Genomic DNA, 13,158 nt, shown 5'->3' with positions numbered 1-13,158 from the left:
TTCTGGTAGATCTCACTACCAGCCTCTACTACACAAATTTTAAAAGACTGCAATCTTCTCCTTATTATGTGGTCCTTATTTCCTATAAGTGGTTCATATTGCATTGGCTATCAAATACTTTCCATACACACTTTAACGTTTTAATATTGTTTGCTATATATTTTAAATATATAGCAGGTTTACTTTCAATGGGAAGATGGGTTTAACCAAATATCTTTAAACTGTTTATTGAGCATTACTTAGTCCTGCCAGCAGATGTCATCATATAAATGCAATGAAGCTATTTTCCTTCTATTTTAAACTCTCCTTTTTTCCCCTTAATTATAATGTCAAGAGGAACCAACCCAAAATTAAAGAATGGTTAGCATAATAGAGTTCAGAAAAGTAATTATTTCATCACTGTTTTATTTTGCTTGAGAATTTATTCATCAATGTATTTTAAATTTTGCATTTCTCTCCATCATTATAGGTAAAGGTAAAGGTTCCCCTCGCACATATGTGCTAGTCGTTCCCGACTCTAGGGGGCGGTGCTCATCTCCGTTTCAAAGCCAAAGAGCCAGCGCTGTCCGAAGACGTCTCTGTGGTCATGTGACCGGCATGACTCAACGCCAAAGGCGCACGGAACGCTGTTATCTTCCCACCAAAGGTGGTCCCTATTTTTTCTACTTGCATTTTTATGTGCTTTCGAAACTGCTAGGTTGGCAGAAGCTGGGACAAGTAACGGGAGCTCACCCCGCTACACGGCAGCACTAGGGATTCGAATCGCTGAGCTGCCGACCTTTCGATCGACAAGCTCAACTTCCTAGCCCCTGAGCCACCACATCCCTTCTCCATCATTATACATTTATATAAATACACCCAACAACACATTGTTAAGCAGCATAAACAACTTTTTGGGAGGGGGTGGGGAAGGGCCACATTAATATCCTAACAATAATTTCAGTCCATTTAGGGGATAACTGCCATGTTGATCCTGTGTGGCAGCTAATGGAGCAGCAGCAGCAGCAATGGAGCTGATAATATCCTTGAGGCCTGGAGGCACTAGGCAGTGGTTTTCTGGGGCCGAAGAGATAGGACAAACTACGATGTCATGATGGCACATCCTTCTAGGTTGCAGTGACTGTGATTTTTCTTTTTTTTTTAAAAAAAATGCCAGTGGGCCACACAAGGCTTCTTTGGCAGCCCATAAATTCTACAAGCCTCCTTCAAAGCATTCCCTGTTTCCCCCAAAATAAGACATCCCCTGATAATAAGCCCAATCGGGCTTTTGAGCACATGGCAATAAGGCCAAGCGCTTATTTCAGGGTTCAAAAAAAAAAAAAAAAGACAGGATCTTATTTTCAGGGAAACACGGTACATATTTAAACAGAAACCCTTCGGAATATATTTTTAGTAACTGGTCCTCACATGAGTGTTGCAATATCCCCACAATAGTGATTGAGATTCAGGTCTTCAAGGCTACTGGAGTGTATGATGAACTGAGTAACTGTGACAAAGTTAGATCAGATCACCCATATGTGGTCCGAATGGCTGCTTGTTACTGGAAGAATAAAGGACAGGAGTCTTCCATGAGTTTGAGTGCAGGGAAATTATGGGATTAACTATTTATTTATTTATTTTATTTATTTATTTATTTTGTCACAACAATATATGTAAGTATCATACAAAAAGATTATATAGTATATAAACATATATATGAGTAAATATTAGGAGGTATAAGCATATATATATATATATATATATATATATATATATTTGTTTTCTGAGGTTTTCACGGGTGTTTGTATGTAGGTCTTTGGTTATTCGGGTTTTCTCCCGCGTAAAATTGGAAGTGTCTTGGCGACGTTTCGACGAAGTCTCATTCGTCATCTTCAGGCTTCAGCTTCGTGCTTCTGGGAGCAATGAGTTAGAAAATCAAGGAGTATATGAAATCCCATGCACCGCCTGCCCCACCACATACATTGGACAAACCAACAGAAGAATAAGTGCACGCATTGAAGAACACAAGAACTCATTCAAAAAAGAGGAACCAACTTCTTCCCTGGTCCAACACTTTAAAGTCACAGGACACGATATTGACTTTAAAAAGACCAGAACTATCGCCAAAACTGAACACTTTAACAACAGAATAATCAGAGAAGCCATCGAGATAGAAAAACGCCCACACAGCATGAACAAACGAGATGATACCTCCCGCCTACCAGCCATTTGGAAACCTGCCCTTATTGACAAACGTGTCCCTAACACGAGGAATGACACCAGACCCACACTCACGAGGTCCACACAGGATGTCACCACCACACATCCACCCAGAAAGCAGACCCAAACCCACACTGATCAGGAAGCACGACCAAGGACCAGAAGCCAGACCGCAGCTGCAACATTAGCCATTTCAAACCCCTCCAATCCATACATGCAGCAGACTGACACCCACTACGAAGATGTAGCACGACCACGAACACGAAGCCAAACAGTAGCAGTGCAGCTCACCAGCTCAGAACCCCCTCGAACTCAGACTAATTTGAGCCCAACCAAGCCCCCACCCAAACAGGACACACCCCCAGCCAATCAGAGCACCAAAAAACCCACATCCAATCAGAGCACAGCCAAGCTCCCACCCAATCAGTTCAAACCCCCACTAGCAGTTAAAAAGGAAGAAACAGCTGCAGTCACACATTGCTCCCAGAAGCACGAAGCTGAAGCCTGAAGATGACGAATGAGACTTCGTCGAAACGTCGCCAAGACACTTCCAATTTTACGCGGGAGAAAACCCGAATAACCAAAGACCTATGCACGCCCCTTATGGTCCTCTTAGGAATGGGGTGAGGTCAATAGTAGAAAGTTTTTGGTTAAAGCTTTTAGGATTATGGGAAGAGACCACATTTTAACTATCTTGCTCACAACTGCATGGAGGATACTAAGTTCACAAACTTCACTTTCTAATCATTTTCAGAAATAGCTGATTAGCCACTTCTAAGCTATTACAAACTTTTGGAACAACAGGTTTGAAAAATCCTGAATGAAAGATTTTTTTTTTTTTAAAAAATCTCAAATAAATAACAAAAAAACTAAACCAAACTTTAATCTTAGGAAGATACAATAGGATTAAGGATCCAGATAGAATTGGAATAGGGAAACATTTACATTAATATTTTGAAATTGATTATAAAATACAAATAAGTTATCATGGGAAATAGATCCTGCTTTGGTTTTGAGACACAACATACATTTCATTATTTCAAAAACTGGACACTAGAGGGGACTAAAGATTTTATGTAGAGGAAATATATACAGACTTTTAAGATGACAATAAAAATATTGGAGTCTTTCGAAGAATGGAATCAGAAAATAATAGCCACAATATCAACAATTTCAGTAATGATATCTGCTTCTATAGATAGACTATGTCCAAAAGATGTTATTGAAGAAATGGCAGATGTAGAACAATTTTTACCTGAAAAGATATAGTATCAAAAATGGATTTATAACGAGCAGGCAGAGAGAATGACTTAAAAGGATATTCATTGGATCTATAAAAAAAACTGGTTGAGGTTTTAAAATTTAAAAGGTAAATACAAATGACAAACTATGAGAGTGACCTTAATAAATTTTTCATATTGAATTTACAAAAGAGGTTTGTTAATCTTTGGAGAACTCTGTGTGATGGAACAAAGAATAAATGAAAAGAAATTAAATCCTAATGAATGAACAAAAGATTATAACTGTGAAAATGAAAAGAAATGAATATAAAATTGGTTTATTTGATCAAGTTAAAATAAGATACGTTGTTACTTCTAGCTACCCTTTATTGATTTTCTGCAGATGCCAGGACTGAAAAGATGATATTTTAGGATTTGTTTATAGATAAGAGGTGAAATATGGTATGAAGAGGTAAATGTTTATAATTTTAGAGAGGTAAAGAATTACTAAATTTGTTTATACTTATTGTAATGAAGGTTGGAAGTCACTTCTTTATGTATTTCTTTTCTCTTTCTTTATAATATTTTTTCTCTTTTTTCCTTGCACTTTTTATTCATTCTTTTTTATTTTAGTTTGCATTAGATTTCACTATTATAATATAAATTCTTAAGAAGAAATTATATACAGTATGATAGATTTAAGCCCTTCACAATCAGCAGGCACTTACCACTGTTGTTGTGTCCTGTTTTGCCATTTATGCACTTCACAGCCAACTTCTGACAAGCAGAGTCAATGGGGAACACAGCAGTAAAATTAGAAGTTGTTGTCACATGATGTCTCACTTAAAGACTCCTGGTGATTTACTTAATGACCATGGTGAAGTGAGGTCATAAGCCTGTTGCTGTCATGTGATGTATTAATAATTGTGTCACCTGGCAGTGGAGTTTCTGGTCCTGATATGGTTGCTAAGTGAGGACTACCTATACTTTAATTCCTAGGTTAGGTGACTGAAACTAATGGTTTAATACCCTTCCATAGAATTCTAGGTTTCTAGGAAAAACTAGACTTGCTAGCTCTCATAGCATACTGAAGAAATATAATCTGCATTTGTTTTTGTTTTACATGCAAAGAAAAGAATATTGGTACTACCAGAGTTTATGAAATAATTAATACATTAGACTTTATAGATGTGACCAATGTTTATAGAGTTTGTAAGCAAGGTAAACAAAAAAAATATCATTGTATCTAGTAAACATGCTGAGCTTGTCGATTGAAAAGTCAGCAGTTCAGCCATTCGAATCCCTAGTGCCACGTAATGGAGTGAGCTCCCATTACTTGTTCCAGCTTCTGCCAACCTAGCAGTTCAAAAGCACATAAAAAATGCAAGTAGAAAAATAGGGACCACCTTTGGTGGGAAGGTAACAGCGTTCTGTGTGCCTTTGGCATTTAGTCATGCCAGTCACTTGATACAAAGACATCTTTGGACAGCACTGGCTCTTCAGCTTTGAAATGGAGATAGGCACTGCCCCCTAGAGTTAGGAACGACTAGCACATATGTGCAAGGGGAACCTTTACCTTTTTAATGCAAGTAGGTATCTGTGCATATGAAGGATTTTCTCAGCATCTTTTCGGCAATTTGGTCTGTGCCGTTTCTCTAGTCTGGAAGAAATGTTGGAATAGCAGGGAGGCTGCAGAGAAATCCATTCTGTTCATGCAGGTGTGAGAATCTTTAGTCTATCTGCTAGTTTTCTGCACCCCACTTATGGAAATCCTTTCTTAAAATGTTAATCCTCCCCTGCAGCATATTCCTTTCCATGCAGAAGTAAGGAAAGAGTTATCACTTCTAAGAATGTCCTGCTAATAGAAAATAACTTTTGTCAACCTTGAAAAGGGAGGTGGAATGAAAGCTTCTATTCTCCATCAGAATTAGCATGGCAGAAGATGGCCATTTTGTCCACTGGGACTTCTTTCCATGGAGAATGTGAACAGTCTCTTAGCCACATTAAGTCACCCATTTTCTGAAGATGGTGAAAAATTAATGGTTTACAAAAATGCAAGAAAGTTAAGTCTCATTGAATCATAGCTTATGTTTACAACTAAATATACTTAAAAGTAAATACTTTTGTTCCAAATATATGTGGTATTTTCATCTCCCATAAAATAAAATGGGAAAAATCCCAGGTTTTTAAGTATTTTTGTCCACACACTTGCCAGCTTCAAATACTGAATCTGCACCAGGGTTAAATGCTCCCGGTTTGGACCGGATCAGCTGATTTGGTAGTGATGGCGGCAGGTGGTTTGGACAACCACTAGCAAAAATCCTTGCCCACCCTGCCCATGCCCACCCAATCACCTTGTTGCCCACTTGCCCGCTTGCCGCTTCTTTAAAAAAATGCTTTTAAAAGGTAAAAAAAAGGCTCTGATGATCACAGTTGAGCCGGGCAATCATCAGAGCCTTTTTTTACTTTTAAAAGCATTTTTTACAACCTATTTGGCCGAATAGGTTGTAAAAAAAAATGCTTTTAAAAGTAAAAAAAAAAATCACGCGCCGCAGCTGATTACCCTCTCCCGTGCACTGTTCTACTTACCCCATGCCTCCTTTTGGCGTGCACTACACTGCACATGTGTACATGGCATTTGGTGCATGGTGTGCACTGCTGCACTGTGCAGCGCACATGTGCAGCCAGCAAACCAGTAGTAAACTGGTTCAGATTTCACCACTGATCTACACTGTTTATCATCGTTTAAAAGAGTACCATAGAATATTAATGCAATGCCAGAAATATCATAAAACAGACCCTTATATGGTTCTAAGATAAAGAAACACTCTAACTGGGTTCAAATTCAGCTTATTTCATGGCACATTTAGTCAATGTTTTAAGGCAACAATATGGAAGTGATTTGCACTTGGGGGATATTTTCTGATTTTTCAATCTAGCCTGCACCTCAACATGCTATAGTGGTACCCAAGTTATCTTCAGGGTCAGTTGTGCTTAGCTTCCAAGCACTGACAAAATTGGCCAGATACTGCAGCTATAAGATTTACTCATTCACCCTGTGTTTATTAATGTTCAAACCTTTTCTCATTTTCTGGCTCTCCTCCCGGCTGCTTTATTGTCAGTGGCATCGCATAGATAGTACCATGGTTTGCAGGCATGAGCAATTGTAGCAAGTGTCAATGTTATCCAGGTCAGGCATCAAAGGCTGGCATGATTAATGACTTATGTAGACAACAAGCTGACAAAGCAATCTACTATTGATCTAGAATGCTTGGTTGCTCTTCACTGCTCAGTAGCAAAGTACCTGTTAGCAACAGAAGAATCAGTCTAAGACATTTCTTTCTTGTGATAATAATAGCTTCCTCCAAACAGTTTCAAGACATATTTTAAAATGGGGGTGGGGGTAGGATAAAATGAGGAAATGTATCTGATTGCACTAAATAGCCATTAATTGATGTTCTATTTAGTTTTCTAAGTTGGGTTATTTTAGAATTCATGTTTACATCAGTGTATAGGGGTATAGCCACAAATATATGCTTTAAACCTTTAAGATGGTTACATAATAGGCTTCCTCTGAGTTACAAGCACAGTTACATAATGTGTAATTCAATATTACAAGATTTATCTATTGTACATATGCATATTTGAAAAGAAAATGGGAACATAAATTATTAATACGTTCCTAATTTATCTAAACTTCCTCTCTGTAGATGATAAAAGTACAGAAAATGATCTGTTCCAACAAAACCAGAAGGCTGAAGGATGATGGCTCCTTCATACAATTAAAAGACAACAAATGTAATTACTACTATTTTTATACAGTGTTATTAACATACGTCATTTCTCAAGCTGGGCTGGCTGTGCCAAAAAATGAAGCTTTAGTTGTCAGCCTCAAGTCTCAGACTGGGTTTACAGGTAAGGGAGCTCTATTAGCACCCATAATATAGAAAATTGTATGTGCTAATGGTGAGGGTGAGTTTTCTTGCTGGAAAGGCATGGAGACATTGGACTGTTAGCTTGAGGAAGGTTAGCACATCATAGCCATTCAACAAAGGAAGTTTGTGAGAATAAAATACAGTAGACTACTTAAGCTTCAATTGCAACAATACACGAGCACACAATGGATTTAAGCTTAATGTTAACCGCTCCAATCTTGATTGCAGAAAATATGACTTCAGTAGCAGAGTTGTTAATGCTTAGAATAAACTACCTGACTTTGTGGTCTCTTCCCAAAATCCCCAAAGCTTCAACCAAACTGTCTACTATTGACCTCACCCCATTTCTATGAGGTTGTAAGGGGCGTGCATAAGAGCACAAGCGTGCCTACCGTTCCTGTCCTATTGTTTCCTTTTGTTATATCCAATTAATATAGTTATTACGTACTCATATATATATGCTTATATATTGTATAGTTATTATAGCTTATGCTTACATATACTGTGTGACAAAAATAAATAAATAAATAAAAAATAAAAGTAGAGGGAACAGGGAGAGACAGGAGGCACAATCTTTTCATACCTCTCTAATAACCCATTATATTTTAGATTAATTCACACTAACTTCTCAGGGGTTTGCGTACATATCTGTTTTCTAATGCTGCTTCCTTGACCCACTCTGGGAAACAGTCAGTCAGCTGCTCAGTGACAGAGGAAGAGATATTAAGAACCAGTTAAGCCTTTAAGATGCTATTTTTGCTCCCCCTGGTCCTATTACCAGCCTGCCTGTTATCCTCTTCAATGGGATGCAGGCCCCAAATAGCAGTCATGAGTGAAAGAAAGAAACATTCCTCTGGGGCAGCATTGAAAAAAAGAGCCAATTAAGTTGTTCTCTCTTAGACAGGCAAGAGCTGTTTGAGATACACAGACAGATGCACACAATGGGCCTTCTAGCCTCAGTGTGAACTTCATCATCTATATTTATAACTCAATAATAATAATAATAATAATAATAATAATAATAATAATAATAATAATAATAATAATAATAATAATAATAATAATAAATTAAAGAAGTACTCATACATACTGTCTTTTTAAACAAAATGTAAGTCTGAAAACATTACAGTATAATAGAAGTATAAGGTTAGTTTGTAATAAAGCTTCTTTCATTCACTTAATCCTGGATGACAATGCTCGACATGGCCTGTATCCTGAAAGCTTTTTTGGGCACGGAAGGGGAGGGTCCCTCCTTCTGAAATGTGCCTTCTGGGATTTCAAGTGTGGCACCAACTGCAACTCCAGGGCAGTGGTGGGTTTAAATTTTTTTTACTACCGGTTCTGTGGGTGTGGCTTGGTGGGTGTGGCAGGGGAAGGATATTATAAAACCTCCATTACCACCCCGCATCAGGGGAATGATACTGCAAAATCCCCAGTTCCTCAGCTGGGAATTGGGAGGCAGAGAATAGATGGAGGCAGGGCCAGTCAGAATTTTTACTACCGGTTCTCCAAACTGCTCAAAATTTCCGCTACCGGTTCTCCAGAACTGGTCAGAACCTGCTAAAACCCACCTCTGATCCAGGGCAGAGGTGGGGGTCCTACTGTTATAATTGTGAATCCCTGGTGGCTAGTAGGGTCTCATCCTCAGACAACACTGGATGTGAAACCCATTTTGTGAGGTTGGGCCATAAGGATCAGTGAAGATTGCTGCTCACTTACCTTCCTTCCTGCAAAGTAGTGGCACCCGCCTCTGTTCCGGGGTGGCAGTGCAGTTCCCCAGGCTTATGGTTCTGGGAAACTTCAGTCTACCATCTCTAAGCCTGGGGTTGTAGGTTGTGCAGGAGTTCTTGGCAGTCATAGCAGCCATAGACTTGGTCAAATTCATTCATGGGCCCTACTAACACATTGAGTCACACATTAGATCTGGTGTTTGTCTACGGGCAGTTGTGTAGTTATTTGATTTTGGGGGGCATTAACATCAGTCCCAGCATGGACAGACCTCTCTCTCTTGGCCCTAGAGTTCTATACAGCTGCCTCCCACTAAAGAAAGATAGAGCCTATTTGATCAGCCACCTGAGGCAGCTGATAGACAATGGTTTCATAGAGAGCTTGGGTTTTTTTCTTGAAACACTGTTACATGCTTTGGAAAATGCTCTTGTCACAGCTTGGAATGAGCAAGTGATAGGGGCCAAGAATTGAATTGCACCTGTGCAGACTCTTTGTGTACATAGATCTCATATAGCCCCATGGTTTTCCATGCAGCTCAGAGAGATGAAGCAACACAGAAGACATCTAGAGCACCACTGGAGGAAGGAAAGAGTGAGGTTAAGTGAGGACAGGTAAGAGTTTATATTAGGACATACTTTGTGGTGATAAGAATGATAAAATGTCATAATTTCTTAGCCCTAATTGCATCTTCAAGTTGCCAACTGGTTGCTCCTGGGTAAGGAGGAGCTGGGAATGTTCTTACTTGGTTGCTTTAAGGAATATTCTCAGCATTTGTATGATAAAGTCGCTCAACTTCACTCAGAAGCAGATCCTTTGGAGGTGATAGAGACGCATCTGAGCCTTGTTATTTAAGAAGAATTTGATCAACTTGCTCTTGAGAAAGTAGGCAGAGTCTTTGGGGTTGTGAACTTGGCGACTTGCACTCATGTCTCTCCTGGTTGGTGAAGGCCTCCCAAGAGATGGCATGTAGTTGGATCCAAGTGGTAATTAATGTCTCTTGCAGGAAGGACCAGTGCTGCCTGTTCTGAAGGATATTGTGGTGCTTCTCCTTCTTAGAAATCCATTCTTTAACCCAACAGTATTAGACAAATTTTGTCCAGTCTATAATCTTTTCTTTTTAAAGAAGGTTGTTGGGACACAAGTGTGAAGTAGGTTATCTGGATGCTTTTCAGTATGATTCAGGCCAGGACAAAGCATGGGAACAATATTGGTTGCACTTGTTGATGACCTTTGGAAGGCTTGGATTGAGATGGTGCATCCATTCTGGCCCTGCTAGACCTCTCAGTAACTTTTGATATTATCAACCATGGTATCCTTCAGGATTGGCTTCAAAGATTGGGAGTAGGAGGTACTGCACTACAGTGGTTCTCTTTTTTTTACTCCATGGCCAGTTCCAGTCAGTATTGGTGGAAGGGGGAAATGAAATCGCTGGCAAGAAGTCATCAGTATGCTGATGATACTCAAATATATACTTCTGTCAGATATGATATGCCATGGTTTTGTTGGCCAAGTGTCTGGTGGCTATAAGAGTCTGAATGGGGAAGAATTAACTTCAACTCAACTCTGGGAAGATGGACTGGCTATGAGCCCAGGTATTACATTTTTGCCTCTGGATGGGGTGACACTCTCTGGACTGAGATGGCACATAATCTGTTTCAGGAGCAGGTAGCAGCCATGGCTGTGAGGGCCTTTGCACAGATTCATCTGCTGCATCAATTGCAGCTTTTCCTGGACCAGGGGTCCTTGCTCACAATCAGTCATGCCTTGAATTACTGTAATCTGTTACACATGGGGCTGCCCTTGAAGACCACCTGAAAGCTGTAATTGGTCTAGAAAGCGGCAGACATAGAGTGATGGATTTAACTGTATAACACCTTAGTTGTGTGAGTTTCACTAGCTCCCAGTTTCCTTCTGGGTGCAACTCAAGATGCTAGTTATCTCTTTTAAAGCCCTGTATGGCACAGGAGCAGGTTATCAACTGTACCATCTTTCCCTAAGTATCTCTACCTGTCCTATCAGTTCAGATAGGATGGAGACCCTTAAATATTGGAATCTTATGGGATTTAGGAAGCATGTGCTAAACAATGTAAACTTTCTTAAAATTGTGGAGCCGATGGCTACGTTCAGCGCTGTACCTTAGAAAACCCAGTTAAACAGTGTATCTCCCAAAATTTAGATGGACCTGACTTTGCTGGGGGGTTTTAGATTTTAAAAAACCAACTTTTTTTTCAGAGCATTGGACCAAGCTGCTGAATGAGCTCATCTTGATGTGATGATTGTATCATTTGTTTTGTTTTCTGGGAGCACTGTATGCATTGTGATGGTTTTGCTGTTTTGGGTGTATTTGATTTAATGTAATATTACTTTTAATTTTACTGACGTGTTAACTTGTAAACCACCTGGAGTCCTTTGTTGATCAGTTGGCCATATAAATCTCTAGAATGAATGAATGAATGAAGTCACCATTCAAAAAACCTTTCTATTCCATTACTTCAGAAAAACAAATTAAAATGAGATCATGCAGCTACTGACCTCAAAAATCATGCAAAAGATATTGGCAGTTGGGAAAGTCAACAAATTCAGTTACTCTGAACTGCACAGCTGATAATGACTTTATTGGTCTCTAAATGTTACAGTACTGAATGTCAGATAGCTTATTATAGAATATATTGATATTGGCTTCACAACAGGATTGGGTATAACAAATGTGTGCCTTAACATGCTGCAACAAACAGAGAATTGTAACAGCTAACAAGTCATGTGGAGATACAACAATGGTGCCAAAACAAATGAAAGAACAGAGGGGTGCTGTCAGATCTAAGATTTCAGCTCTCAAGCTTGTCTGGTCCCATGCAATCTTTGTTCACTGAATTTGGTGGTTGGTAATATTTTATCAGTCTCTAGAAAGACTGCTGAGTTTTTAAGATAATTCCAAGCACTATCTTATTACAGGCAGATTTTGAAGCAACACGTGGAGACATTCTATCTGATCCTCAAACCAGTGAGTGCCATAAGAAAACTACATGGCTACATGGGGATAAAGCCTATTTAACACTGAATTAGGATGGCAGGTAACAATCCACTGTGCATGATAATGCTTTGACAGGAATTGCTCACGGGGAAGAGTATTATTAGCAAGAGAAGGAATTTGAAAATAAAATAAATTACTTTTTATTGATACATTCCCTTTCTTTAATTTCTATCAGTCACTAGCTACTTTAGATATTTGAATTTTGCATCAAACATTAGCAACTTGCTGAGCCTTCTCTACTTCACTATGCATCTAGAAATGCCCATTTTTTCCTAAGGTATTATTAAATTAATGCTGCAAGTCATCTTTTCCTCAAAGACTATTTTCACAGTTGTCTATCTTTAACTTTCTTGTTCATTTTTTTGCATACTTCTTAAGATTCTAAAAATAAAATAATAAAAAAGAAGCTAAAATGGATAAAGAAGGCTATTTACTTAGAAATAAAGGAGAGTATGGCTAAAGACAGACTTAGATTTAGTCCATGCTCCTTCCTGAAATAAAAGATTAAAGATGCAATTGAGTATTTTAGTTCCAAAGGGGTTACTGGAAAGCAGTGAAATACACTCAAGTGGCATATTAAGGATTAAAAAATACATGACTTTAGTATTTAAGATCTAAAATACTACTCTTTTCAAGGCAATCTTTCCTTTTACTGGTCCAAAAGAAAACAATATACTGACCTCATTTAAAATATTAGAATGATTAAACATATTATAAATGTTATAGTGGATATAACAGTATTCCAATAATTTTGTCTAGGTTAATGGAGGAAGAGAGCCATGTTACTTTACAGCAGCAAAAAATTAGGAGGTACATGATAGAATCTTTTCTGATTAACGAATTTTATTAAAACATATAAGCTTTCATGAACTTCAACTCAGTTCATCAGATACATACATCGCCTAGATTATGGATGGAAAGACGGATGATGTCAGTCATCTTAAACCTTTATTAACATGCGATAGTATTTCTGTCCAGGTTTGCTTGTCCACTGTTTTAAGACTCTAGGTAATGTGTATGCCAAATTGCAGATTAAGGATGTGTA

The sequence above is a fragment of the Ahaetulla prasina genome, chromosome 2 (genome assembly GCF_028640845.1).
Source record: "Ahaetulla prasina isolate Xishuangbanna chromosome 2, ASM2864084v1, whole genome shotgun sequence".
In the NCBI taxonomy this organism is placed as follows: Eukaryota; Metazoa; Chordata; class Lepidosauria; order Squamata; family Colubridae; genus Ahaetulla; species Ahaetulla prasina.
Note: the sequence above shows the minus strand (reverse complement) of the source record.